This window comes from Manis javanica, chromosome 7 (genome assembly GCF_040802235.1).
Source record: "Manis javanica isolate MJ-LG chromosome 7, MJ_LKY, whole genome shotgun sequence".
NCBI lineage: Eukaryota > Metazoa > Chordata > Mammalia > Pholidota > Manidae > Manis > Manis javanica.
Genome location: NC_133162.1, coordinates 6,360,305 through 6,383,590, shown reverse-complemented (window position 1 = coordinate 6,383,590; position 23,286 = coordinate 6,360,305). Strand labels below are relative to the sequence as shown.

The 23,286-nt window shown below is 42.2% G+C and overlaps 1 long non-coding RNA gene and 1 other non-coding gene across 3 annotated transcripts in view; one reads left to right on the top strand and one right to left on the bottom strand.

Annotated features, from left to right (window-relative positions):
• The first annotated feature begins 502 nt into the window (after positions 1-502).
• LOC140850543 (uncharacterized) overlaps positions 503-23,286 on the top strand; it is a 55,763-nt gene continuing 32,979 nt past the window's right edge. Inside the window, exons 1-3 of one of the 2 annotated variants that reach the window (XR_012133476.1) lie at positions 503-1,043; positions 1,480-2,001; positions 2,107-2,690. This is a non-coding gene — a long non-coding RNA (uncharacterized lncRNA). Of the gene's footprint in view, positions 1,044-1,479; positions 2,002-2,106; positions 2,691-23,286 lie in introns of those variants that run through there. The other variant, XR_012133475.1, reaches the window with a different exon arrangement.
• Positions 9,927-10,030, bottom strand: LOC118971186 (U6 spliceosomal RNA). The gene has a single exon (XR_005059519.2). It is a non-coding gene; the product is annotated as a U6 spliceosomal RNA (small nuclear RNA).

Below are 23,286 nucleotides of genomic sequence, written 5' to 3'. Positions count from 1 at the left end.
GATTATAAAGTGGAGAGAAAAGAGGGTGTCATTAGCTGCCTAGAAATGGACCATGTTTCCTTCACAGAACCAAGTATGTCAGTGTGTTCGGTGGGGGGCTTCACAGATGGGGGGCACTCCCCAGGGTTGTGCCCCATGAGGAAATAGGTCCCACGCGGCCATCCTGCAGTTGATCGAGGCTTTGCCCAAGCCAGCGAGCAACGCCATCACCCGGCGATTACCCTGCAGGCTTTGCCGTGCAACCAGTTACCCAGGGGCCATTCGGCAGCCTTTGCCCTGAAGCCGTTACCCGGCAGTCTTTGCCCAGGAGCCATTACCCAGCAGTCTTTGCCCTGAAGCCATTACCCGGCAGTCTTTGCCCTGAAGCCGTTACCCACAGTCTTTGCCCAGGAGCCATTACCCAGCAGCCTTTGCCCTGAAGCCATTACCCGGCAGTCTTTGCCCAGGAGCCACTACCCAGCAATCTTTGCCCTGAAGCCGTTACCCGGCAGTCTTTGCCCTGAAGCCGTTACCCACAGTCTTTGCCCAGGAGCCATTACCCAGCAGCCTTTGCCCTGAAGCCGTTACCTGGCAGTCTTTGCCAGGCAGTCACGGGTCCTTCTTGCCTGGCTCCTGAGCTGGAGGCCGTTGTCCACTGCCATCACCCAGATTATCTGTCCCCAGCGGCCCAGCACGCCGCTGCAGGAGGCGCTGGCCGCGGAGTCCCCCTTCGAGACTGGGCACGCTTTTGGCGCTGTGGGGCCCCGCTTGAGTGCCAGGGCCAGGCTCCCCGGAGGATTCAGGGCCGCAGCCCGCTCAGATGTTGGCACCGAGGGACCCCGGAACTTGGGAGCAGCTCCTTGGGGGGCAGGATGACTTCTCACAGTGGGCGGGGGCTGAGTAAAACCCGACCGCCTGGGCGGTTTCCGCAGGTGCCAGTCTGTGGAAGGTCTAAGGGACTCCGGAATCCATCGGAATTCTAGAGACTTGGAGATGGATTTGCCACAGTACGTCTTGCTTCTGAGCCTGGAAGACTTCTTTGAGATACTGATTTGGGCATTTGGGTAAGATAAACTGCCAAAGTGCGTGGGTTCACGAGACGCTTCTGCTATGCCCTCAGCCTGCCCCCCTCCACCTGTTGGCCCACCTCTGCCCTCCTCCCTCCACCCCTTCACCTCAGTGCTGTCTCGCCTAGAAGTAAATGCAAAGCAGAGCATGGCAGGACTGCGCTCCTGGGTGGAGGACGAGGAGGTGGGTTTAGAAGGAGGGTGAGGCTCACGTGGTACCCCAGTACAGAGCTGTATCATTTTGATGTGAGGGGTGTCCACCTGTTAAAGCCTGGAATGGGGGGGGGGGCGGCAGAGCAGCAGGAGGCCCATCCACAGCAGCTGGAAAGGAAGGGGAGGAACCTGCAAACAGCAGAGAGTGTTTCTGACTCTGTGGGGGGTAGGACTAGAGAAATCTGTTTTGTGACTGTCATTGAGGTTATTTTCTCCCCAGGCAGTGTGGCCTGGGAAACGTGGAAAACCGAAGCTGCTGTGGCACCTCAGATCTTGGACATTTGACAGACACGCATTGGCAGAGAGACTGCTGGCTTTGGGAGTCACTTTGTAAACAAGCTTCTGTTTTGAAAGTGTTTGTTGAGGGTCTTAACATTCAGCTTCCTGTGCAGAACAGATGACTTAGGTTCCAGAGGCCCGGACTGCTCCAAGGCGCCGTGCATTCCCCAACTCATGAATGAGGTCGCCAGGCGATCTGAAGGGGTAGAAAGGCTTCTATGAAGAGATCAACAGAAACTGGATTTGTTCCCTTTAATAAAATTTCAAAATCCATGCCAGACCTAAATACAAATCATGGACTAGAACTACGTCCTAGAAGGGCATAAAAAGAGGAAAGATTTGGCATAAAAATGTGGCACTTCCATCCTGGGAACAGCATTTCATCTTGGAAGCTTAAAAGTTCCAAGCTTTTAAACATTAAAGTTACAAGATTATCACAATATTTCCAGCATTGATTATGCCAGTAAGTGGTGAATTTATCATTTCATTTCTGAAAGAAAATAGTTTGCATTATTTATACACGTTGGGTAAGTTCAATGTTTTTATTTTTATTTTTTTATACATTTAGGAAAAGGCATTTCTGATGAAGATACAATTCATGAGGACTCCATAAACTCTGGCCCCAAGAAGGCTAGTCTGTGGGCTGCACTATTAAGTAGCAGGCCTGACGTCATGTTCTTAATATTATGTTCCCTTGGCGATCTTCAAACAGGAGGAGGGAGACCGAATAGGTGGAGGGGCATGTTGAAATTTCCAGAGTAAACTCCACAGTGTGGTCAAGACTATTCTACACACTATTTTCATAATAAGACTTACACAACTTAAAGCTTGACAAAATCTTTTTGGCTAGTGGGGGATGTGCAAGGGTTGAAGAGGAAAAGTTAATTAAAGTAAGTTAATTAAAAAATAGAGATTGAGAAACTCAATATTAAGCTGGCCTGAAGAATTTATCTACTAAGAGAGCACTTAGGTAGAGAAAATAATTACATGAAAGCATAAAATATGGTATAGACTGATGGAGACTTCCTGATATCGGAATTAAAAATTAATCAGCATTGCATTAGAAAACTTCAACCATAGGCAAGGAATGATAAACTAGATTTCCAAAATTAAGAGACTAAGATAATGAAATTCACCATTTCATCCCTATTTCAGACCAGAATAAACTTAGATTTAAGTTTGAAAGCAGACAAACATTCTGATCCTTAATCCTGTGATTTTATTCTGAATAATTGCCTTTTATTTGCAATGCCTACAGTGTCTTTACCTTGTGTCACAATTTAATCTCTCTTTAAACTTAATTTAATGCCCAATTTAATCTCAATATGACAGCTAATAATTAAGAGAACTCATGTTGTGCAGCTTAATGTTTGGTTGTGTTGGTCAGGCGTATGTGTCATGTACGGTACTGTTTCGTACCATGCAATTTAATGAACAGCATCACTTGATATGTTTATTTCTGAAGAACAAAATACCAAGCCACCATCTTTTGAGAATCAAAGCATAGGTTTTCATGGCCATGTTGTGAAAAGCAGAAGATTTTATATGCTACCAAGGTCTACTTTTAGAACTTGTACATTACACATATAAATGTACAAACTTATAAATAATGGGTATTTGAAATTCCAAATCTGAATACTATATGCACAAATCTGAAATCATCACTTTGTAATTATCGTAATTACTTGGATTGATAATTTGTCTCAGTGGTTCTCAACCATCTTCCCCTTTTTGTCAGTGAAATCTTTCAACAGAATTCTTACTTGGAAGCCTAATTCGCAAAACAGACAAAGGTGTTCCTGCTCTGTTCAAAGTGTCTGTGGGGGCCGGAGATGGGGGTGGAGGGTCTAGAGGCAGCCTTTTCAGTTCACACCCAATGACTCTCAAGCCCTTTCATGGGGCTTCTAGAATTTCCGGAGCAATTTGGAGCAAATACATGCTGTCATATGTAATGATTTGTAGTGGGCTTTTAAATGATGGCATTTCAGTTTACAGATGAGAAAATGGGGACACTGATCAGTTCATTTTCCCATTGCCATATAGCTACTGAGTGACTGGATCTAGGACTTGAAGTCAAGCCTTCTCTTGACTCCAGTGTTCTTCCCGTTATTTCATCCGGTCTGTAACAACAGAGAGTATACTCAGTCTCATCCCAGGGGGGCCAAGGCAGAATTTATGTAAGGCAGGCATGTTTCTAAATGATTTCCTTCTTCAGCAGACACAAATGATGGTAGCCACGTGGGTCACACCCCCGTGGCTGGCCTACCCAGATTCCTGATTGCAGAGGGCTGAAGGTGTGTGTAACCTCTAGCCTAGAAACCTGGCCCTTTCTTTTCCACTTGAGAAAGTATATGGGCGTGCAAGGTACGAGGGTGATCTTATTATGTGAATCAATTTTACCTGTATCTAAAGAGACTGTATAACTAAAGAAATAGAATTATCAATCATCATCTTAAGAAATATTATTACAATATAGTGTAAGAATCAAAAGTCACCTGAGTGGGAGAAGAGACTCAATAGGGACCAATGAAAAAAATGGAAACTTAAGAAAGAAAAATAAACTGCCTGAGTATAAGATGGGAAGTGTTTAGTTTAACCAGACTTAATGTAGCAATCAGATGTCTAATATTCAATACGAGTCAGTAATGAAGTACTTAATTTTGCATGTGGGAGATACATTCAATGCTGGTCAGATGTTCAGTGATTGAGCATTCTCAGTTTTACATTCCTTTCCTTCTGAGGATCTAAAAGGATCCTGAAGTGAAGTAAGAAACATATGGGACTTAAACATGTAAAGGATCCTGGAGTGGAGGAGGAAGCAGCCACAACCATCATGGAAATACAAATCAGAACCATATGAGATAACACCTCACATCTGTTAGAATGGCTATTATCAAAAAAGACAAGAAGTAACAAGTGTTGGAAGGATGTAGAGAAAAGGGACCCCTTGTGTACTGTTGGTGGGAATGTAAGTTGGTAGGAATGCAAGAAAAAGAATTTGTGTGGTGAGAGATGTTAACTTACTGTGGTAGTCATTTCATAATATATACAGATACTGAATCATTATGTTGTATTCCTGAAACTAAAATAATGTTATATGTCACTTATATCTCAGGAACAACAAAATGGAGCCACGACTTGAGATGTTTGAAAGAAAAATAGAGAATAATATGAGTCTAGAGAAGGGAAAGCTGAGGTGTCAATTGGATCATTTTGAGGAGAGAAACATAATAATGAGTGTGGAACCCTCTTGGACAAGAAATTTATAGGAGATACACAAGAGAATTTTGCTAGGATGAGGGTTGCAGACAAAGATGGGATAGCAAGTGAAGGTGAGAAGTTCACTAAATACAGGAAAGTTTCCCACTTATCGAAATAATTGAAGTTTGTTCTTCAAGGCACAGGTATGTGCCAGCGATCCCCTTTGGATCTCTTATATACAGCTTTATGACTCTTACAGCCAACAGAGCGCAAGAGAACTTTTAGGAGAGGAATTGTAGACATGCAGCAGCAGTAGTGTCCCAGGAACTGTAAGTAGATATCATGGAAAAATTGGTCCCATGCTCAGATAATTTTGGGAAGTACTCAGTTTATAAAAAGTATATAGGTGTCTTCAGGACAAGACTTCTCAGAGCCCTTGGTATGTGTATGTACCTTATAAATCATAGAGCACAAGAGAACAGGAAGCATTTTACAAACTTAAAGAACTTTTCCCCCTCCCTCTTCATACTTCACAGAACTCACTAGAGTTCTGGAGAATACTGATGTGCAGCAGTATTCTTAAGCAAGTCAGAAAATTGGCAGATACCTCCTAATTAATAAGAAAACTTAGTTACATAATGATAGAGGGATCAGTCTAACAGGAGAATATAACCATTATAAATATCTATGCACCCTATTAGGAGCACCTAAATATGTGAAACAAATTTAGAATTAAAGGGGGAAATAGAACACAATGCATTCATTTTAGGAGACTTCAACACACCACTCACTCCAAAGGACAGATCAACCAGAAAGAAAATAAGTAAGGAGACACAGGCACTGAATAGCACATTAGAACAGATGACCCTAACAGACATCTAAAGAACTCTCCATCCAAAAGCAGCAGGATACACCTTCTTCTCAATTGTACATGGAATGTTTTCCAGAATAGATCATATACTGGGTCACAAAAAGACCTCAGTAAATTCAGAAGGATTGAAATTGTGCCAACCAACTTCTCAGACCACAGAGGTATGAAACTAGAAATAAATTATGCAAAGAAAACAAAAAAGCCCATGAACACATGGAGGTTTAACAACATGCTCCTAAATAATCAATGGATCAATGACCAAATAAAAACAGAGATCAAGCAACATATGGAGACAAATGAAAACAACTCAACAGCCCAACACCTGTGGGATGCAGTGAAGGCAGTTATAAAAGGAAAGTATGTAGCAATTCAGGTCTACCTCAAGAAACAAAAACAATCCCAAATGAACAATCTAAATTCACAATTAATGAAACAAGAAAAAGAACAACAAATGAGGTGCAAAGTCAGTAGAAGGAGGGATATAATAAAGATCAGAGCAGAAATAAATAGGATTGAGAAAAAAATAGAAAATGAAACCAGGAGCTGGTTCTTTCAGAAAATAAACAAAATAGGTAAACCCCTAAGCAGACTTATCAAGAAAAAAGAGAGTGTATACATATAAATAGAATCAGAAATGAAAAAGGAAAAATCACAAATGGATACCACTGAAATACAAAGAATTATTAGAGAATACTATAAAAAATTGCCAACAAATTGGACAACCTAGAAGAAATGGACAACTTTCTAGAAAAATACAACCTTCCAAGACTGACCCAGGAAGTAACAGAAAATCTGAACAGACCAACTACCAGCAATGAAATCAAACTGGTAATCAAAAAACTACCCAAGAACAAAACTCCTAGTCCAGATGGCTTCACAGCTGAATTTTACCAAACATTTAAAGAAGAGCTAATACCCAACCTCCTTTAAAGTATTCCAAAAAGTAGAAGAGGAGGGAATACTTCCAAACTCATTCTATGAGTCCAGCATCACTCTAATACCAAAAATGGACAGACACCACAAAAAAGAAAATTATAGACCAATATCCCTGATGAACAAAGATGCAAAACAAAAATCCTCAAAAAAAATTAGCAAAAATTCAAAATACATTGAAAATGTCATCCATCATGACCAAGAGATATTTATTTCAGGGATGCAAAGATGGTACAATATTCAAAAATCCATCATACAGCACATCGACAAAAAAGAACAACAAAAATCACATGATCATCTCAATAGATGCTGGAAAAGCATTTGACAAAATTCAACATCCATTCATGATAAAAACTCTCAAAAAAATGAGTATAGAGGGTACCTACCTCAACATAATAAAGGCCATATAACAAACTCACAGCCAACATCATACTTAACAGTGAAAACCTGAAAGCTTTTCCTCTAAGACTGGGAACAAGATAAGGATGCCCACTCTCCCCACTTTTATTCAACATAGTACTGGAGGTCCCAGCCGTAGCAGTCAGACAGCACACACAAAATAAAAGGCATCCAAATTGGTAAGAAAGAAGTTAAATTGTCACTGTTTTCAGATGACATGATATCGTACATACAAAACCCTAAAGAATCCACCAAAAAACTACTAGAACTAGTAACTGCATTCAGCAAAGTTAATACATAGAAATATGTTTCATTCCTAGATACTAACAAAAAATTAGCAGAAAGAGAAATCAGGAAAACGATGCCATTCACAATTGCATCAAAAATAATAAAATACCTAGGAATAAACCTAACCAAGGAGGTGAAAGACCTATATTCTGAAAACTGCAAGACACTCATTAGAGAAATTAAAGATACCAGTAAATGGAAATACATCCTGTACTCATGGATAGGAAGATTTAATATTGTAAAAATGACCATCCTGCTTAAAGCAATCTATAGATTCAGTGCAATCCCAATCAAAACACCAACAGCGTTCTTCAATGAACTAAAACAGATAGTTCTAAAATTCATGTGGAACCACAAAAGACCCTGAGTAGCCAAAGCAATCCTGAGAAGGAAGAACAAAGTTGGGGGGATTATGTTCCTTAACTTCAAGCTCTACTACAAAGCCACAGTAATCAAGACAATTTGGTACTGGCACAAGAACAGACCCATAGATCAATGGAACAGAATTAAGAGCCCAAATATAAACCCACATTTATCATATATGGCCAATTAATATACCACAGAGGAGTCATGAATATACAATGGGGAAAAGACAGCCTCTTCAACAATTGGTGTTGGCAAAACTGAACAGCTACAAATAAGAGAGTGAAACTGGATTATTGTCTGATTCCATACACAAAAGTAAACTCAAAATGGATCAAAGACCTGAATGTAAGTCATGAAACCATAAAACTCATGGAAGCAAACATATTCAAAAATCTCTTGAATATAAACATGAGAAGCTTTTGGCTGAACACATCTCCTTGGGCAAGGGAAAATAAAAAATGAACAGGTGGGACTACATCAAACTAAAAAGCTTCTGTACAGCAAAGGACACCATCAACAGAACAAAAAGGCAACCTGCAGTATGGGAGAATATATTTGGAAATGACATATCCAACAAGGGGTTAACATCAAAAATATATAAAGAACTCACAAGCCTCAGCAACCAAAAAGCAAACGACCCAATTAAAAAATGGGTGGAGGATATGAACAGACAGTTCTGCAAAGAAGAAATTCAGATGGCCAACAGGCACATGAAAAGGTGCCTGTTATCAGGGATCGCTAATTATCAGGGAAATGCAAATTAAAACCACAATGAGATATCACCTCACACCAAGTTAGGATGGCCAACACCCAAAAGACAAGAAACAACAATTGCTGGTGAGGATGTGGAGAAAGGGGAACCCTCGTACCCTTTTGGTAGGAATGTAAATTGGTTCAATCACTGTGGAAAGCAATATGGAGGTTCCTCAGAAAACTAAAAATAGAAATGGCATTTGACCTGGGAATTCCACTCTGAGGAATTTACCTGAAGAAAATGATCCCAGATTCAAAAAGATATATGCACCCCTATGCTTATTACAGCACTATTTACAATAGCCAAGATATGGAAGCAACCTAAGTGTCACATCATCAATGTGGATGAATGGATAAAGAAGAGGTGGTACATATACACAATGGAATATTATTCAGCCATAAAAAGAAAAGAAATTCTACAATTTGCAGCAACATGGATGGAGCTAGGGTGAAATGAGCCAGGTGGAGAAAGACAAATACCAAATAACTTCACTCATTTGTGAAGTATAAAAACAAAGCAAAACTGAAGGAACAAAACAGCAGCAGACACACAGACTCCGAAAAGGGACTAACAATTACCAAAGGGCAGGGGTTGGGGAGGGGAGGTAGGGAGAGAGAAAAGAATTAAGGGGTTTTATAATTTGCAATCACAATATAGTAGGTTGCAGGGAAGGCAGTACAGCACAGAGAAGACAAATAATGATTCTATAGCATCTTCCAGTGAGTGAAAAGGGGGTGGGGTGTGAGTACTTGATAATATGGGTGAATGTTGAAACCACAATGTTGTTTGTATGAAACCTTCATAAGATTGTATATCAATGATACTTTAATAATAATAATAATAATAAAAAACTCAGTATGTCTAGACCCAAACAGTATGTCACACTAGTCTTTTGCTGCCCGGAATTTCACAGGGTTTCTGTGGAACACCCAGAGTCCTTTGAGTCATGCTGTTCTGGGCCAACTATTCTCACCCAGCACCACCTAAAAATTCCTACCTTCCATCCATTGTGTAATTGACTTTCCCCACTTAGAATGTCCTGCTCTCAGCACCTGTGAGACACAAACAGAGCACAGAGCAGGTGTCAGGGGCAGACAAAGGAACTGAGGAACCCTGCCCTCAACAAGCTTCCAGATCAGCACGCAGCCTCTGACCTGAAGCCCTGCCAGTGTTGCCCTGCAGTGACTCTTCTGACCCTGTAGATATTATGTTTATATCTCTCTTATAACTCTTATTGTATTTTGCTTTGTGCAATAATTATTTTAAATTCAATATTCATTGAGCTTATACTCCATGCCAGGTACAGTGGGAAGTGCTATAGAGGGCAAAGAAAGGATTCTTGCCTTCCAAGGAATTAACAGCAGCAGTAAAAAGTAATTTATTAGAAGAGGGTAAAAAGTAACATGTGAGAAAGGTATTCATTGATTTTGTTCCTTTTTTTAAACAAATTTATGAACAAATAATTCATGAGTAAAAGTATGCATTTAAAGTGTACAGTGTGATATGTATACATTTTGAAATGATCACCACAGTCAAGTCAGTTAGCACCCTTCACATCACATAGTTACCTTGTCTAGAAAACATGGAAGGCCTCATGAATTTGCATGTCACCCTTGTGCAGGGGCCATACTAATCTCAGTATCATTCCAATTTTAGTATATGTGTTGCTGAAGCCAACACTAGTCATCAGTTGTTAACACAAGTCTCAACTCCCCTGACTTACAAAGAAATGTAAAACTTTTCCATCAGTTTCAGACATGCAAGTATACAGATACACCCCCAATCCTGTATTTTCCTTCACCAGGCTCCTCCCAGCCCCCAGTCCCATATAGGAAATGAAAGGCTCTTTCCTAATGTAGCTGCAAATCCATGTTTCTTTGCTACATAGCAATTTGATCACAACTAAGGTGCCCTGAACCTATTTTTAAATTAAGTGATTTGAAGGAGAGGTAGGAAATTTAATATTAATGCTGCCCAGTATTCTCAATTTTTTGGGCTTACCCTTTATTTCTTAATTGTTTTCTCCCATATTTATTTTTTCCACTTAAAGCTAAATAACACAAAATGAAATCAAAGTTGAAATATTAAAAAGAAAATAATTATCAGTATTACCCCTTAGAATTTTGCTTTATGAAAATATTTTTAAAGCTATTACTCATGTTGAAGTTTCAGCATTCATTAATGTAGGTATTTTTTGTGCAAAGTCAGCAAACTCCATATTCCCAATTTGGCTGTTATATATACAAATTAATGAATGTACATTAATGAATTTGATTAATATGCAGCCGTTTAAGATCCATTTTGTATTATCAGCACAGAAATGTTCCTCATTGAATGCTGCTGAATCAGAATGCTGTGTTTGCTTGGGAAGGCTGTCACACACACACTTCACAAATAACATAAAGCTAAGATTTCCATAATTATCATAATTCACTCATTAAGATATTAGCAAACTGTCGCAATCACAAAAGATTCTCTATGCATGGAATTTTCCGTCTTTTGCCTTTTGCCAAGATATGCACACAGCGCCAGTGCCAGAGTGTTAAATGGAAACCCTACTTTTGCATTTTATTAGCAAATTTTGCAAACTACAAACAGCTTGAGTGTTGTATAAATTTATAGTTGTACTTGCACATTTGTGACAGTGATTTTCACCATAAGTTTTATCTAAGAGCTTTTACTTGGAACTGCATAGAGCAATTCCAAAACCTCAAAACTAAAGGAAAATAAAATTGAAGTGCCTTTACAACTGGCATGATTTATACATTAAGGTATTTATTTTAAAACAAGATTTAAAGAACTGCACTCCTAGAAACATTGTCTCCTTGTAGAAGCCACTCAGATGGAAAGTTTCATCTATTTCAAACTGATTTTTTGCCTGAATGACTCTCACATATTTTCCTAAAACCTAGTCATGTCAAATGATTTATTCTACTTTAACAATACTGTGCAAGTAGCCAGGAAGATCCGAGTGTTGAAGTGGTAGTAGGCAGTTGGCCAATTAGGTGCTTGACTATATTTTGATTTTTTTATGCTTACACATTCTTGCACTTTTCTTACCTTCTGATCCCCTACTCAGCAGTACTTCTAGATGAGAATTTCTGCATATTTCTGTCCTAAGAATACCTAGCCAGATTTGAGCTATAAAATGAATTTTAGATGAAAATCCCAAATAAGCATGGGTAAACCTATTTTCCCACAGCTTAATTGGTATTGGGGAGAGTTGAGGGTGCATGTATTTTCAATGTCCTTCCCAAGGTACACCCTCCCCCACCTCAGGGCCGTGTCACCTGTGCCATCACAATGCCCTAGGGATGGGGATGCTGTATCTTATGAAAGCTATCTGGTTGCAACACCAGAAGACATTTTTCAATTAAATAACTGATGCTTTCTTTTCAGATTTTTCTCCCTTAAAAAATTATTTTTTTTCTTCAACTATTGTTGTCATCTCATGATTCTCTGTGGCAATATATATGGTTTTGGAAAAACTGATTTTCAAGAAAATAGAAATTTCTTACAGAAACAATTGCTAGGAAGAAAAGTTAATGGTAGTCTATTATTCTCTGGATGGGTTCATGTCATGATCTCAAAATAAAAAGATGATGTGGTATAAGTCTCAATTTGTGATAAGTATGTGAGAAAACTACAGAAGTAAATCCAAGCTTTGAAGTTTGGAATTTTCTTTGGTTATAGGGAAAAAATGATAATGATAGCAATGGCTGGTGACTTTTCTCTAGGGGTAAATGCTCAGCTATTTTGATTCTGCTAAACAAATCAAAGGAGCCATTGTTATTTTTCTAATTAGCAGGACCGAAAAAAACAAAGAACATTGTGGACTAGGTTCTTACCTTGATCCACCCACACTCATGAAGAATTCTTTGAGTGGAGGATAAGTTTCCCATGACAGCACTGGGCATGGCTGGTTAAGCCCTCCCCAAGTGACCATGTAACTCATTTTCTGATGACAGGAAATGGAAAAAGCGGAAGTCTCGAGCTTCTTCCTTCCCACTTGGAATAAATAGGTCATCAAAAAAATAGATTCTTTCTTGCTACCCTGACATGCCGTCCAGAAATTAGAAAGAGATCATTTGTAAATACCATTATCTAAGTGTTACTGTGGTTCCTATTACATAAGAATTATTTCTATTTTTCCCAATTCTAAGGTACTTATTTACTTAAAATGAAAAATGAAATGCTGGTGTTCCCTAGAGAGTGATTTTTCTCTCTTTCCAGCTGTCTAGTAATATACTTTTAACTTTGGAAATTCACTCATTTATAATTTAAAGTTTAGTTACTACACAACTTGATTACCTGTACACAGTAGCTAATTTATAATGGTAGAGGAGAAAGATAATTGAATATCACTAAATCTTGTGAAGAAAGCACAATTATTATCATTCTGCCCCCAATTTTGGGAAAAGTGTGCTGTGCACATACCAGTCAGTGTTCTGTTGTAAATAATAGAAGTCATTTTCACTATTTTAGGCAGAAAGGGATGCTCTCTAGGGAATTCAGAACTTAAACATTCACTAGAAGGTTTAAAAGATCAGGTTCTCCCGACCTCAAAGAATGACTCCCAGGACAATTTTGCAGAACCTGTCTTCAAGGAGCACTGAATCAGAAAGCTGCGGCGCTAACTGCCACAGTCAGAATCAGTACAGATCTCTGACTTCTGCTGGTTTTCAGGCCTTAGGAGGCCACCACCTGCAGTTGTTGGCTCCAGGAAGTGGCCACCTAGGCTGCCATCCGCTGAGGAGGAATTGCGTCCAGAACTTTCGACTTCAGGGTCACGCACTGCCTGCCAAATCCACAAGAGGAAAATGGATGCTTCTGAATCACTGTCTCCCCCTCCAGGGAACTACATTCCACATTCACGTTTCATAAGAGTGCATCTGATTGGCTTCTTTAGCTGCAAGGGAGTCTGGAAATGTAGGTTTGGTTTGATTTTCATTGCCTAGGCTTTTCAATCCAGGAAAACATGCTGGTAGGAGATTAGAACAGTCGAGATAGCCATTTTATCAAGTCTACTCCAATATCCAGAGGTTCATTTTCTACTGGTCAGCCTTCAGTTTCTTCCTTTTATTTTCTTTTTCTTTAAATTGGTGGTGGTCCTTCTTTTATCTTTTTGGGGATTTTACAGTTATTTAAAAGTCATTTTGAGATTGCTCTATGACTTCCATTTTCAGGAGTAAATAGGTCTCCTGATGTGGTAGGCAGGATGATGTCCTCCTGCAAAGGTATTTATGTCCTAGTCCTTGGGACCAGTGAATGTTTTATATTACTTGGAAAAGGAGAGTTAAGGCTGCAGATAGAATCAAGGCTGTTAATCAGCTTTTAAGGCAGAGAGAATATCCTGGATTATCCGGGCAGGCCTGATATAATCACCTGCATCCTCATACGTGGATGAGGCAGGTAGAGGAGGAGTTCAGGGTGTTGCAGTGTAAGCAGGACTCAACCCACTCTGCTGGCTTGAGCCAAGGAATGCAGGCAGCCTCTAGGAGCCGGGATGGGCAAGGTAGTGGTTCTCCTCTGGAGCCTCCAAGAAGGACTCAGCCCTGCCGGCCCCCAGAAGTTAGCCCACTGAGAGCCAGTGTAGACTTCCTAAATACATTTAGGAAGCTGTGACAATACATTTGTGTGTTTTAAGCCACTAAGTTTGTTAAAGCAGAAATAACTAACCTGATATTTGAGATTGTTCTGATAACTTGGTAATTGAGATTACTTTTTTCTCATGAGCTTTGATGTTCTTTAGTTTGTGTGTGCATGGAGAATGGTGTTTCCCCCTCTCTCTATACTTCTCTCACCCTGTCTACCTATTGTGGACACAAAGAAGCTCTCAGAGACCCCAGGCCTTAACCTGGTAATTCAGCATCCATTCCCACAGTGATACTGGAGCTGTCCCAGGGCCAGACACAGGACCAGCGGGCAGCTTGGTCCACATGCTGCCAGTGTGTTCCTTCCGCTTCCTCCCTCCACTGCCACAGTCAGGGAACAGCAACTGGAGCTTTTTCTGCCTCCTTTCACACAGTAAAGCCTGACCCAGCCCTTGGTTGTATGAGGAAAGCCCAGCTCTAGTCCCCACTGGGCACGGGATGCTCTTCCCGTGCTGGCCCTCAGAATCCAGTCTTCATTCTCCTACCTGCTTTAGTGCCCAAAGTCTTGTAGACCTCCAGCTCAGAGCGCACTCTCTGATTGTAGTTTGGTTCCTGTTCCATTGGGATGTTTAGCAGCTCATTTTTTAGCATGGTTGTGCTTTAAAATATGTATTTATTTAATATATAATTAAATAATTAAATTTGTAAAATACTAGCTGCATATTTTGTCATTGCTGTGTTTGGAGCAGAGGGGAGAAATTCCAAGCACCACCTTGACTGCAAGAGCGCCATGTGTGGAATATACGATCAACATTTTACAAAACACTGTGTCCCAGGCCTCCACCATGTTTTAGTTGAAGAGAAAATATAGTGAGCAGTTAGGTATTTCCATTGCTGTCAGGGACTTGCTTTCCGCCTTCCCAGAGATGTCACTTTCTCCGACAAATAATACCCTCTTGGCAAAGGCTTGGCTGGTTGAAAATTATAAGAGAAAGTTTCATTGTATTGCTCCTTAAAGTGGTTGTTCCAGAAATTCATCTTAAAACTTGCTATTTCGGGAAGCTGGCTCAGCTCCTCTCCTTTTTCTGTAGTCCATCAATTCCATAAATTGGCTAGGCGTTACTCAGGGAGGATTGTCAGGGTCAGGAGTGGGGGGGAACAGAACACCAGGTGTTACATTAAAGAAGGTGGCGTAAGTCCCTGGTTTAGTCATGCACTTGAAGAGTGTGGAAAATAGCTGTTCACAGTTAGCACCGGAAGTGCTCATTAAACTGATTTTCTATTGGGAATGATTCCCCCAGAATGTCTCAGGCTATCAAGTAGCTAAAATTCTATCAGGATTATGATACCCACTGAGTTACAAGTTATAAGAAATGATACTTGAAATAAAGGCTTTGCAGGCAAATTAAAATAGTAATAATTTCAGTTAACATAATGATATCTTTTTTTTTAATCCCTTAATATCATTCAGCCAAAATTACATATTTGGGAAAAAATGAGCTACTAAAGAAGATTTCCTAATTGTATGTAATATGCCTGAAGGCATATTGAGGATGTAATTCAGATGCCTGGACGCAGAGGACGATGGCTCTGATGATAATATTGTGCAATGGAACTCCATTTCAGTCACGAACGTCACGATGTGACATTATTTCCCAGGAAAAGGAAGCCGGGAGTATGTTACGGCCTCTGCAGTAAGCTCTGTAATCCTGGCTACACTCTGGAGAGCATATTTTTATGTGTGCAGGCTTCTCCCTAAGCCCCCAAACCTCACAGATCAAGATTTGACATCTAGAGCTGAATGGTTTGCAAGTGATAGCGCTTATTTTCCCAAAATCCAGCCAAAGCTCCTGCTTTCTTTGTTTAGCTGATGCCAGCGTAGCATTCTCTCAACCAGTCCATTCCGGCCTACCCCACCCCCGTCTCGTCTGCAGGCTAAAGGAGTCCCAATGAGATAAAAAAAGAATTACTTAAACGAACCATGAATTCTTTTAACTATTTATAGGTAGGAATAACTTATAACAAGTTTTATAAAAATTTTTACCTGTGGAGCTACTTGTTGTCCATCAGTTTATCATTTAAAGCTTTTACATTTACTATAGTTCAATGGCCACAGATCTTACATAGAACTTTTCTGCCCTGGCTGGCCCAGGGGTCAATTACTGTCACCTCTGACACGCTGATTTTAGTCTTCCTGTGGTAAAGGCTCAAAACCCAGCCGGACCACACTGTTGTGAACTCTGCTTTTTCTCCAGCCTTGGAGCTCATGATGGTGCCTCTCCTTCAGGGAGGCTGATTCGCTTTCCACCCTCCCATGTTTCTTTCAAGCTGATGACAGTCCACTGGGGTGGCTGGGAAAATGGATTCCCCCACTAATCCTTGTGGGGTAGCCATAGCTTCCAAAAAGGCTTCCTGCTTGGTGAGTCTGGGCTCCCAGTCTGGACTCCCTCCTCGGTCTGCGGTCTCCTTATGTGCGTCTCCCCAGACCCTGCAGGCCAGCGTCGTGAGCACTTTCAGCTGGGTCTCAGCACTGACAGCACAGCGGCGGGCTTTCACCTGCTGTGTGTCCAGGGGTGTCACTGGTTTGTGCTTCCTACATCCGAGGGATGGCCTGGAGACGGGAGAGCGAAGAGGAACGAAGAGTTGTTTCTCTGGCCCCAGTCAGAAGTCTCTTCAGCTGTTTCCAGATACTTGGACACTCAATACTCAGGGTCAGCTCAGGGCCCAAGCATTTCCAGAAGACAAAGGAAGATGGAGACCCATTCCTATCCTCAGGGCAGGCTTTGTCAAGGCCACCCCACTGCACAGGCCGGGCGAGGTGCCTTCACAACAGAGATGGCCCCCTGCTTTTGTTTGTTTCCCACCCACTGCATGATAGGACCGCCCTGGCTCCGAGGAGGGAGCGGCTGGCGGAGCAGCACGACCAGCGTCAAACTCTACGAAGATGGAGCTGCGGGTTTTCAGACGGCAACGTAATACTCAGTCTAAGGCCAAACGTTAGACTAAGCTGGAACAAAGGGGACTGCCTCTGACTTCTTATTCCAGGTGTGGATAAAATGAAGGTTCCTGTGGCCAGGATTCTCACCTGGCCCTGCTCAGCTAGCTCACTACACACGTGTGGGCGATATATGGTTATTGACTCTACATAAAGAGCTCCACCCAGCACTCTGGGCAACTCGGTGGCACTGCTGCAAGGCTGCAGGAGAGCAGACAGGAAACTGGAGTGGTGGCAGCGCCGAGGACAGAGACTGAGACGGCTGTGCGGGCAGAGAGGCCCAGAGGCAGAGATGGGCCTGCTGTGTGCAGACTCGCTCTGAGTGGACAGGATTCTAGTGACTGACCTACTACTGTGGGAATAAAGTTGGGTATAACCCTTTCACCCCAAGAATGTTCTACTGTCATTTTTTTGGTCACACTGCATCCATAGTGAACTTGCCCGGGGCTGAAACCCATTGGCAAAACAGCTTGACACCAGAGAGGTGCCTTCCCATCTTCACCCTCTCTGTAAAATTAAGGCAGTTATAATCCTTTCTCCCTTCACAGGAGAAAGGGACTATGGAGAGATCTGTTTATCAGTGTCTTGCCAATGGGTTTCAGCCCTGGGCAAGTTCACTATGGATTCAATGTGACCAAATAAATTGACAGCAAAACATTCTTAGGGCGAAAGGGTTATTTATACCCAGCTTTATTCCCACAGTGGCAGTCACTAGAATCCCATTCACTCAGAGCGAGTCTGCACACAGCAAGCTGGTCTCTGCCTCTGGGCCCCTCTGTCTGTCTGCACAGCTGTCCTCTGGGCCTCTGTCCTTGGCGCTGCCACCACTCCAGCCTCTGCTCTGCTCTCCTGCAGCCTTGCAGCCCTGCCACCGTGTGGTGCCCAGAGCATTGGGTGGAGCTCTTTATATATAGAGTCAACAGCCATGTATTGCCCACAGGTGTGTAGCGAGCTAGCAAACCAGGGCCAGGTGAGAATCCTGGCCATACTAACTCTCATTTTCTCCACAATCAGATATCAGTTTAATTGCTTGTTTGTTGAGCTGTGTGTGTGTAGCCTTCCATTCTCAATGGGGAAGGAAAGGGACAGACATGTGGTGTCGTGGAAGGGCCCCTAACTACTTAGGATTTGTCCCTCATGAGCCAGGGCTCATTAGTTCTCAGTTTATTCCCCTGCAAAGGGGGCTGAGAAGGAAGCAGCTCTGCTGACTCCCTGGGGCAGATCAGAAGAGCGCGGCTGTAAGCTCTCGGGAAAGAAGTCTACAGACATTTTTAAGAAATATCTAGTGAGCAGAAAACTATTTGCCAGGCACTGGGCTGAGACCCAGAGAGTAAATACAGAGAAGACACTGGCCCTGCCTCGTGGAGAACAGTGCTTTCAGCCATGAGAGTAAGTCACAGCCCTGAAGTTACACCAACAGTAATATTATCCTCTGTTAGTGACTTTAATTCAGTGTCCATGTTGCTGCATGTTGCCTATTTCTAAGTAATGATCCGTATGTTTTTTTCCCCTCCACCTGCACCTGATTTTTCCCTTCTATCTTCCTGAAACACTGAAGTAGTGCTTGGGGAAATAAGGGACAGTTGGCACTGGGAAATATGTCAGTGATCAGGGAAGGCTTTCAGGAAGAAGGGACCTCTTGGTTGAGGCCTGAAGGATCAGCTGGATTTGATCAGGCCACAGGTGGGATGGAAGTGATGCAGGAAGAAGCCGAGGCTGGGAAAAAACAGCGTGTGTGCAAAACCCCAGGGGTGACAGAGGACACTGGATATTTGAAGACATGAGAGTAATTTGGGGTGATTGTAATAAAGAGTCCAAAGAATGGAGGGAAAAGAGGTGATAATTATGAACATTTTCAAATATCTGGATGATAAGCATGTAGAATAGAGACTAAGTTTGTTCTGTGCATTAGCTAGCTCTAGGGAGCCACCAGCATCAAAGGGTGGAAATTCCACAAGAAGGACATCAATTAAAAATTAAATGATGGCAAGTGTAGGGCTTCCATTTAGCCCTACAGTATGTCAGACATTGTGTTAAGGGCTTTGCATCATTATCTCATTGGATCCTCGCAACAACCCTCTGAGAAATGTCAGAGAAAACAGACACAGAGAAGTTACATTAACTATCTCGGGATCACACAATGAAGACAAGGTAGAGCTCGGGTTCCAAAGCTGTGTTTTGAGCCCACCCTCAAACTGCTTCCTTGTAAGGATTATGCTGTCACAGAGCAAATGTGTGGCTCTGGAAGCGTCCCAACCCTGCAGGTGTTCAATCATCTGGCTGGGCTATTGTAGACATCCCAGGTATCAAGGAGACCTGCTGGCCTTCCCAGGGTCTTCCCATTGTGCGATGCAGGGATTCAGTGATATGCCACCTGTTGGTATGTAGAATAGCCCTGGAAGACAACCAGCTCTGCACTGGGGCAGCTTTATTGTCATGTGTGTAACAGGCCCCCTTGGGGTACCCTTAAGGGGGGCATTCTCAGTCTCCGTCATTGCGAAAAAAAGTGTCTGAAGTGAGGCAGAGTGAAATGGACCGAATTAGGGCAGCTCAGCCCTCCGATAAAGACATGCATCTTTCCCAAACATCTGCTTTAGCTAATGCTGGCCTTGGGCAGTTTTGAATTATGTATTCAGCTCTTAAACTATCACAGATTCATGTTTCAAGAACATAACCATGAGAAGATATTGCACCACTAGCAGAAAAAAAACAACTCTGCTTATTTTGCATTACAGTTTTTTGGTGGATTTCTGTAATAATTCTTCATTTTCTTCCAAATTAAAGGGCATTGTGGAAGACCAAGGAGGTTTGAATGCATAGGAATTTTTTTTTGTATTGACTTATTGAAAAAAAGAATTAAGAAACTGCCTTTTTTGCTCGCCATTCAGCAGAGGATATCCAAATCGCAAACAACTATAATTTACAATGAATTAGGTAATGTTAGAGCTAGAGAGAGAACTTCGAGCACACTCCCAGGGTATTTTCTAGAATGTGGGAACTGCCCTTGACTTATAATGAAGTTGCTCCTCTAAGGTCACAAACCTGATCTTCTCGACATGCACCCTGGGTAGGCTGGCTCCCATCCCTGTCCCGCATTTTCTTAAAACAGAAACAGTCATGGACTATGACAGTGTGAAGACTCCCCTGTGAGTTTTCAAGAGAGAGATGCTTGGGGGAGTGAGGAGGACTCTCTTTGCTTATCAACCCTGACAGAGGGTCGTCATCAGGAAAGAAAGTGTCCCTTGTGATGACAACCCGGGACCCTACATTTTCCACAGCACACGTGGCCCTCGCAGGCAAAACTCAGAACGCTGGTTCTTCTCTCCCTCCAGTTGAGGCAAGATGTTTTCATTCCCTGTCCCTTCCCTCCCCCTCCAAACACATAGCAGCCCTCACATCTCTTAAGTACTTGCTCAATTAAAATCCTATATTCTGGACTCTCGGTTTTTTCTTTCATGAAGGAAAAATAAATCCTTTCTTACATAACACATCAACAGTACGCGTAGAGCATATACTATTAAAAAGTGATAAATCGAATTTTTGAAAATTACATTCAAAGCATCATTTTTACAACAATCATTTCCTACTTTACTCCCTCTATAGATATTGAAAGAAATGTTTACATTATTGTTGTTTAAAGAAAGATATACTAGTAGCCTTATATAAAAGAATTTTTTCCGGCAACTTGAAAATGTAGTTATTTACAATAAATGGAGAGTAAAGATGGTACAATAAGGATCTTGTAAGAAACAAAATATCTCAGCTGGAATAATCATGTCAAAGAGCAGGCAGCGGGGTAGGTGATTTTTCTTTAATAAAATTCAACCCACCAATGCCTGCCGCAGACTGAATGAGGCAACTGCCGTGGGTCGAGGTGGGGAAGACAGAGTTGTACGGAAATAGTTACAGCCGTAGTGTACTGAAAACATCTCTTCTCATTTCCCCTCTGATCTGAAGTGCGCAGGAGAGGCATTGATCTTTGCCAGCCAGCCCTAAACATAATCTGTAAGAAGAAGATGAATTGAACTCTGCAGAAGCGTGCTCGCTCCCGTGGCTGCTGAAGGAGCAGGGAGGATTGTGGCGTGGGGGACAGCAGGGTGGGCAGTGTCTGCAAGATGTGCAGGGGGAGTGTTGATGGTCTGTGCCCAGCGGCTCTCAGAGGCTGGCACTCCCAGGGCTGGCCCTGCGCAGGCGCAGCAGCCAGTGTTGGCTTGGCAATCTGGCCAGCCAGGCCTCTGGACCACTTACTGATCCTGTACCACGGATGAAGTGACTGGAAGAAGAGATGTAGAAACCAAGCTTCTTTTTGACAATGGCTTTTCTCTCCAAGGTCTTCAGCTGGTCTAAGGGACTGACCACTGTACAGTATCAATTAAGTCATGCTGTCCAAACTCACATGAGTATCTTTGTCAAGCACTTTATTCCTCCAAGTCAACACAAAATTTAAGATCTGTAGGATGTTTTGCCAATATTTTGTTTCCTTTTTCCTCCAAAAGCCATTTTTCAGATTGTATGTTTGTGTGTATGTGTTGAAACTAAAGATATGTGTCAGAAATGTTTCATTTAAAGTGATTTTTGTGTTGTCTTTTCATGGATAAAGAAATGTTTTATTTTCCTTTACTGCTGGTCTTCCTTCATCTGGCAAAGACCAAGCCATCTTCTCTGTGAGTGATTTAGAACAGAGAGGAAATTAATATCAGGGCTTTGTTTAACAGCGGCACTACATCTGCCATTAGACGACTTTTACTTCCTCTCCGGGTAGCAGAGAAACTGTCTTTCCTCAACTGAAATGTCAAATGAACACAGTCCTTAAATAAGAACATGAATTTGACCTTTACCGGATGTCTTTATTCTTTAACATTCTTCAAAGATACACACTTGAAAAACTTAAGACTTACTGATACGCGGCATGGGTGCTTTATCATCTGTCATTCCCAAGCTGCCAGAGGGCTTCTTAGGGGAACAAAATGACTACTTCCATCATAATGGAGCGCAATTATTTATTCACCTAGCAGAGCAGAGGAAATAATTTTCAAACTAAAAACACAAAATGGGTTGTTTCTTCCACAAACTCCCCATAAAAGGAGGAATCTCACTTCATAAGTAGAACCAGACCCTCACTCCATTCTGCCCAGCAGAAAAATTACATGGCTTTTAGCTTTAATGGCCTTTTAGGCTTGTCGCCAAAAGAAGTTCCAAAAAAACTTTTCTGGTCCCAAATTGCCCTCTCAGCCCAGTTCTTTTGAAAGCAGGAGAGATGCTGGCGAACGTCCAAAGCTGGCTCTATGAAACAGAGGCCAAAGAACCACTCCACACGATTGGGAGGAGAGAGGAAGGACCCCACGGCCACAGTGAGTGGGACCGCGACCAAGTGGGTTGCCGGATGGCACACAGCCTAACTGCTGGTGCAACCTGTCGGGTCATGTGTTATTAATGTGCACAGGTCGATACCTCGCTGCCAGGTGAGGGTGGAGGGGCGCCTGGGGGAGCATCTGTAGATGGGGCAAAAGGTGAATAAAATGACTGTTTCCCTCCTCTTTTGCATTCTTATCTGGTTCTGTCTTCAGTAAACAAACATTGCATTTTTTTCTCTTTAAAGATTTGGGTTTTTATCTGAATAATTCACATCCCAGTCCTGAGCTGTTTCTGCTTGTGAGGCAGAGAACACTTCTCTCATTCTTCACAGGCACCTCGGAGCTATAGGGATTTCAGGAAAAGAACCTAAGAATATTCAAGTCAAGGCCACAGGGCAATTTGAAAATAATACCCATCCTTGCCTGGCTAGACATTATCCTCTCCATTAGTTCAGACTCCTCACTCTTAGGATACAAAGGACACCTATTGGTTTCCTCTGTGTTTACTCTTCCAAACATTGGCATTCTATTTGAGTCTCTCCTGTCCCTCAGTCATTGAACGACTCTATGTGCTACTGAGGCACAGTGAGAGATTCAAGACTGAGTTCTATTTAGTACGTGGCTTCACAGGGTTTCGAGTTACTCAGAGAGATCAGAAGCTGGCATGAAGGACAGGGGTAGACATCACGATTCGTCCAAAGTGGTTAGGGCCGCTAGGTAGGCACTGGAAGGATGGCGTGTCTCCGAGGAGAGGAGGGTTGCTTCTAGCTGTGACGATCGATCAAAGATGGCTGTAAGGAGGAGCCTCCCCCGAGCAGAGTCCTTGGGTTGAGATATGCAGAGGCTGAGGGGGGGCCTTCCAGTTTGAGTTGAGGAAGCATGGAGAACCATTTTTTCTTCACTCCCTCCAGTCAGACCACTTCTGAGGGCGCTGGACAATGCCTCAGCCACTGGTGGCTGTGCTCCAGGCACCTGCTTCCCTCGCAGCCAGAC